The sequence below is a fragment of the Microtus oregoni genome, unplaced genomic scaffold (genome assembly GCF_018167655.1).
Source record: "Microtus oregoni isolate MIOR12 unplaced genomic scaffold, Mior012 000079F_000, whole genome shotgun sequence".
Lineage (NCBI taxonomy): Eukaryota > Metazoa > Chordata > Mammalia > Rodentia > Cricetidae > Microtus > Microtus oregoni.
The window spans coordinates 1,152,536-1,159,850 of NW_024544152.1; positions in this window are offsets into that span (position 1 = coordinate 1,152,536).

Sequence of the window (7,315 nt, forward strand, 5' to 3'; positions counted from 1 at the left end):
CTGTGTAATTCTGTGGCTGCTTTTGTTGTTTTCAGAAAAGTTCTTAAAAAGGTCTTTTTTTTTTTCAAGACAAAGTTTCTCTTATAGACCAGAGCTGGCCTCGAACTCACAGAGATTCACTTCTCTGCCTTCCAAGTGCTGGGATTAAAGGCATGTGCCACCACTGCCTGTCTGAGAGAGGGTTTTATATTGCTCAGACAGGCCTTGAACTTTGTTGAACCACCACACCTGGGGTGAATGTTAAGGTGCATTTATTCAGTTTCAGAACTGCAATTTGCTAGCGTTATAAATAACATTAATTTTAGAAAGTGATCATCCAAAGCATTCATTACATAAGACATAATTCATCACTGCAGCCATTACCTATAAACACATCATATCACTTAGACATCTGCACAGGAGCTCCTAGCCTATGGCTCTAACCCTGGGTATTCAGGAATACCTACAGAGAAGGCTTTTAGCTAGAGCTACATGCAGTTTGAAAGTGTGACTAAAAGCTTCATATAGTAAATAAAAAGGAGAAAATTTATGTCTTTGTTCTACAAGCCAATGCAGTAAAAGTAACAGAAACTACCCATCTTGATCCTATTTGCTAGGCTAGAATGATCTAGACATTTCAGAATGGATTGCTTAAAACAACATGCATCTGCCTGCAAAAGAAAAAAAATTAATTTCTCCAGTGGAGTTTCACTGGGTACATTAACCACACTTAAGGGCAAGTCCTATGTCCAGCAGTAGATGGTCAGCCCAGAAAGAACTCACTGGTATTTTTGTAAACTTTTTTTTTATCATTTTGTTTGAGCATTTTTATCTTACTAGTCTTTGTTAGTGTATTTTGGTTCCATTTTTTTTTTTATTTTCATGTGTGGTTTTTTGAGCTTTTTCTGTTTTTTAAAATTTGTTTACTTATTATGTATACAGATTTCTATCTGGATGTCTGCCTGCTGTCTGCCTGCAGGCAGGAAGAGGGCACCAGATCTCATTACGGATCTTTGTGAGCCATCGTTGATGAGAATTGAACTCGGAGCAGCCAGTGTTTTTAACCTCTGAGCCATCTCTCCAGCCCCCACTTTCTTTGTTTTGGTTGTTGTTATTTATTCTGGTTTATTTGCTATTGTGTTTGCCTTTTTTGTTTTCTAAAATAGAAAGAAGGTATGAAGTTGGGTGGGTGGGAATGTGGGAAAGAGATAGGAACAATTGGGATAGGGGAAAAACAATCAGAATATACTGTATGAAAAAAAAACCAATGAAGATCACAGCATTTTGTATTTCATTAATCAATTTGAGGGGATTTGTGAAGCCTGATGTAATTATCCATTTGTTAAAATGCATTATTCATTTAATTTATCTATGAAATTGACAAACAGTACAAATGTAATGCGCATACTCCCATTTTCTTCTTGTTTAGAAATTGTGGCTTACCTAGTCTGTTTTTCTTTAAAGATGTTTGTATGACACAAGCTTCATTAAGTAATTCATTTTAGATTCTTGGCTTTTGCTTAGGAAATAAAGCAAGTATTTTCACTGTGTATAAAAATGACCTGTGTTTCTTCATAACATGACCTGAGCTTTAAGAACATCTTAAGTTTGTGTTGATCAAAACCCAAATGTTTCTAAAGTCCAATTCACAGTATTGATGAAATAGAATGACATTACAATTTTATGTGATCTTAAAATGTTCTGTAGCCACAATGTCTAGGCTAACAACTATTGAGTACATACTTCTGTACATAGAAATGGCCACTTATTGCTGACTAAAATTCCAAATCAAACTTTCTTCAATCTCAAAGTAACACAAATATGGTCATTTCAGTGAATAATAGGAACCCTGGCATCTATTAGTATAATTTGAAAATATAATTTGGACAAGATATCCACTATATCCAAATAATTAGATACTTATGCAAGATCAGAATTGTTTTTTCAAAGATAAACTACAAAAATACCTTCACCCTTAGTTTTCCTGTGCTATTAAACAGCTTGGAATTGCCTGTTGTTAGTGGTATTATTTGTTTTCTTCTTTGGAACTTTATTACAAATTATAACCAGAATATGGTCTCATTTGGCATCCTTTTGAAACTCAGCATGGTTTATTTGCCATTAAAACAACTTATGTCAATCTAATAATGAGAAAGAAACAATCAAAAGCTTTAGAACGATTTGATTGGTAGAAATATTTTTCAAGTTATTTAATATACTGCTCTAATAGAAACTTATTGCCTTGAGGATCTATAATACAAACAGCAGTAATGACAATGGATTTAGCTATCAGTTTAAAAGTCCAAACAGTTGGAAACAAGACAACCTGATGCCTTCAAAACTATGATAAATATAATAAATACTGTTATATGTCTCTCACGTACATGGAAATGGTTGGTGACCCAGATTTGCTTGTGAATATGTCTGCATATATAATTTAAATGATTTTAAAATATTTTGTAATGTTGTTTCAGCCTAGTCATTTCTGAAGATAAAGTGCATATTATCATTAAGGTCAAAATATCTTATAAAGTGCTTCATGGGAGATAAATAGGAAAGGTCAGGTGGATGTTATTGCCTCCATGATTTTCTTTAATGCATTGGGTAGCCCATAATATAACTTGAACATCATCAATAATATAGAAAAAACAAGTAAAATTTCCTAGCTTAATGAAACAATAGATTATATATTAATGTGTATCTTGGTCCCTTATAACCATTGAAAGAATTTAGAATCTGTTCTGGTTTAATCTTTGAAAGAGTTATTTGCCTATTATTTCCTCTTATTCAGAAAATGACAATATAATGTCTAGGTCAAAATGTTTCTTTAGGAATTAAATGAAAGTTATTATATCTGCTCGACATTTTAATTTGGGTGGGTGGTTAGATAATTAGTTAGATAGATGGATGGATAGATAGATTGATAGATAGATAGATAGATAGATAGATAGATAGATAGATGATAGCTGGACATATAGATTCATGGATGATACATACACACATTAATACACAGATGAGATATATGTACATATGTATGTATATACATGTATACATAGAGAGATATATTGATACATACTTATGTACATACATAGAGGGATACATAGAAAGATATAGAGATATATGAATACATAGATAGAGACAAGACAGAGAGACAGTAAAGAGACATCCTCTAGAGCAATTAATTACTGGATGATATGATAATTGTATTTTTAATTTTGAGAAACCAGCTCAATTTCCAAAATGATTCCTAACTTTCTTTCCTACTAGAGTGTCTAAGTTCTTATCACAAAAGAAAGATATATTGGTGATAAATACACTAATTAGCTTTATTTAATCATCACACAATGTAAAACAGATCAAAATATCACAGTGCACTTCATAAATACACACAATTATTACTTGTCAACTAAAAGTAACCAAATTAAAATAATGAATTAAATAATCCATGCAAATCTGTTATGATAATGCCTGACATTAATAAATGCTAGTTATTAGTATTCATTTGTACTTTCAGTCTTTGAGCTACTTTAGATTTTAGGTTCAATGATTTAATAAACTGTCTTTGTGTTTAGATTAAATTCTATATGAAGATCTGTGTTTTGAGAAAGTGAGCATGTCAGCATTATCAAAATGCCTAGTTGCATGATGATTTTTTCCTTAATAGGACTATTTTCATGAAGCTAACACTTTTCTACTTATCATAATTCTTTATTGTTTGGGAATCTCACATCATCCACCCTAATTCTGTTCACCTCCTTGTCCCACCATATCATCCCTTTGCTTCTCTATGTTTTCCACCTCTTCAACTCCTCTTCAATCATCCTGGTGCTATTGGGGGCCTTGGTTCACCACATAGTATACCATTCTGTCCAGTCAGCTTTACTAGCAAATGTTCATTGCCTAAGTCATCGGTCTGGTTTCTGCAACTTCATCATCACAGAGCAGCAATCCCTAATTGTTCATTTTTCTAATATGGAAAGTTGTATTCTAGAAATGCCACAGACAATTCAGTGTTGATCTGCTTCTAAGATATGTAGTTATTTTCAATAGAAATAAGATGGGTATGTGGCCATTGAGAACTAAGGAGTTCTGTGTGATCATACAAGACGAGAATATTTTTTCCCATTGAAGAAAACTGTTACTCAAATGCTCTAATCAGTAAATGATAAAATAACTATTCATAGAAAATTGTACAGTAGGTAGAATGACAGTACTGGTTTTTACACAGCTGTTTTGACTTCCTAAATCACTGAGAACTGATTTTTTTTTACCAACACCATATTAATGAGTTCTTATGAGCGCTATAGCAAGCCCAAAATAATACTCTAAATTTGAAGGCCAATTGCTACAAACCAACAGAGTTTTGACTGCAACTCTGGCCTTTGATTTGGTAAATTGCCAGTTATGGCTATCATTGTTGGAATTAAACTGAATTAGTTTAAACTCTCACCCACTGATTTTTCTGACTTATGTGGTCAATGCAAACAGTTGCATTTAATAGTAGGAAAGCTAAGATAAAAATGTTAAATGCAAGAGTCAATTGCAAGGTCATTATTTTTTCAAAGTAATGAAAATATAGTACTTGATCCACTGTAAAATTACCAGTTAATGATTCAGTCCTACAGAGTGGCTCTCAAAACTTGTTCAATGTACCCACACTGATTTCAGCAATGATAAAGTATCATTTCAAAGATTAAATAATGACAAGGAGCATAAATTCACATTTTACATGATGTTCCAAAATGAGTTTTAAAAAGCTTTCAGGAGAAATTCTCGGATAAAATAATGAGGAAATCTGTTCAAAGATCAATGACAAATATTTGACAGATTCCTAACAGAAAGAAACAACAGTGAACCATGCTTTTCTAATCAATATAACTAAATCAACATTTTATTAATTTAGAAAAACTTAAGGTTGTTTTCCAAAGCATCAAAACCAATTTTTCAAACAATCATAAATAACAAATTAATAAAATAAATTATCAGGTTGTCATCTAACGATAGAATACTGGAATATGTCATTCTAAAATATGCCACCAAGGCAAAGGTTGGTTTGAGCCAAAAGCAATTCAGAAGGAGCCATTCTCTTATTTGTCTAGATGCTAGACATAAGTTTACAAGGTGTTCTTCCTTTCTACAGGAAAGGACAGTCTGGTTACCAGAGAAAAATGCTCACTCCTTTTGTGCCTGGAGATGACACAAGAATAGTGTACTTAATAAACTGAACCATCTAGCTCCCATCCACCGTACTCTCTCAGGTTTCCTTCTATTTGCCACCATTATAGAGTCAAGCTCCATATACTGTTTCATTCATGGAAAACATGGTTTTCCATAGAAGATAGTATTTAAGTTGTAGCTCTAATGTACCTCTTTGAATTTTGCACAGTTCTAGTAATATTAATGAGCTTTTGTTCTGTTTTGCACTTGTCATCCCAGCTTCGGTTATAAGGTTGCCAGGTAAGAATTAAGACCAAAGAGAAGCATTTATGTTGTTTCCATGATCTGGGTATTACAAATAATGATGCCAATGCCCATCCTCCAAAGAATGGATAAAAAAAAAATGTAGTACATTTACATGATGGAGTATTACAGAGCGAAAAAATAATGACATCTTGAAATTTTCAGGCAAATGGATTGATCTAGAAAAGACCATACTGAGTGAGGTATCCCAGACCCTGACAGACAAATAAAATATGCACTCACTCATAAGTGGCTTTTGGACATAAAGCAAAAGAAAGCCAGCCTACAATTCACAACAAAGAGAACCCTAAGAGAGACATACATGGATTTAACTAATCTACATGGGAAGTAGAAAAAGACAAGATCTGCTGAGTAAACTGGGAGCATGGGGATCTGGGCAGAAGAGGAGCTGGGAAGAAGTAAAGGGAGTGGAAAATTATATATAGGTCAATAAAAACAATAAAAAAGAACAGAGAGAAATTTATTTTCTTTTCCTTGACCAAATATGTTTATTGAATTGTTATCCCATAAGTGAAAATATGAAATTCTTCCCCCCAAATTATGAATAGTGTGAACGAATAGCTTCTGTTGTTTCTCATTGCTTGTGTTCTTGTCCAATAATGTCCATTATTTCCAGATTTGGGGAAAATATGTGCTGATTTCTGTGTTTGATCTATTTTGTTTAAGATGGGGTCTTGAGTATGTAGTTCCAGCTGCCCTTAATCACTTTGTGTATCCGGGCCAGCCTTGAACTTAGGATTTCGGGTTTCAGTTTAGCCTCTCAAGTATTACAAGGATTACACTGTCTACTTTATCTAGTCCCGTGCTGAAAACTTAGGTATTTTAACAAAGTTTAAGCCTCCATTTTGTCTTGAGTAAATAGTTATACAAACTGAGGTTGATAACGGCATCAGGTGCAGAATATAAGAGGCTGCAGAGTGTTCGATCTTAAATGGGACTTCCATGTAACATCCCCTCCATTCACAGATTAGGGATCATCAAGAAAGAGGGTCAGATGGGTTTAAGAGCCAGAAGTAGTGGATTAATACAATGGACCTGTTTTCCAGACACAGAGAGGCACTTGTACTTATGACCCCACGGTGGATGTTGTGTCAGCACACACAGACCTGCAAAGGCTGAAAGCAAACTCCCAGTATGGGAATGGGGCACACTGCTCCAACCCAGGCTGAGGAGCTATTCATACTTGATTACAGTCCAGAGAAGAAGAGTTTTCTTTATGGACTTGGCAACTAATAGGTACAAGGTTTGAAGAGTTTTCTTTAAAGATTTGGCAACTAACAGGTACATGGTTTTAAACTTATATACTATTCTTTTTATTATATCTCTTTTCCTAAATGAGGTTCATGAAAATATTTCACACTCTTTTCTTAGATCTTTCGCCATTTAATACTATCTGACTATATAGTACAATGCCATGCTCTTTTAAAACAAGTAGCATATTTCCTGTATCTTTTGGTGCTCTTTTTTGTTTTTTTAAGACAGGGTTTCCCATGTAAAAGCTGAGAATGGTGGCATGTGTCTGTAACTCTAGTGATATTGGGCAGCAGGGAGGGAGTCAGAGGTGACAAATAGCTAAAGTTTATTGGCCAGCCAATGTAGCTGAAGCCATGGGCTTTGAATTCAGTGAAAGACTCTGTCTCAAGAAACTAAAGACTGATTTAAAAACCTAATATTGATCTCTGGAAATCAAAATTCATGTGTGCAGATACTTGTGTGCGCTAATGTGCAAATACATACAAATGCTTATTCGCAGAGATGACATGCTACACACATACACACAGGTAGAAAAGAAAAATCCTAGTTAAGCTTGTTTCTTGCTTTTGTTGTTCTGTGAGTGTTACTATACTTAGCTAAT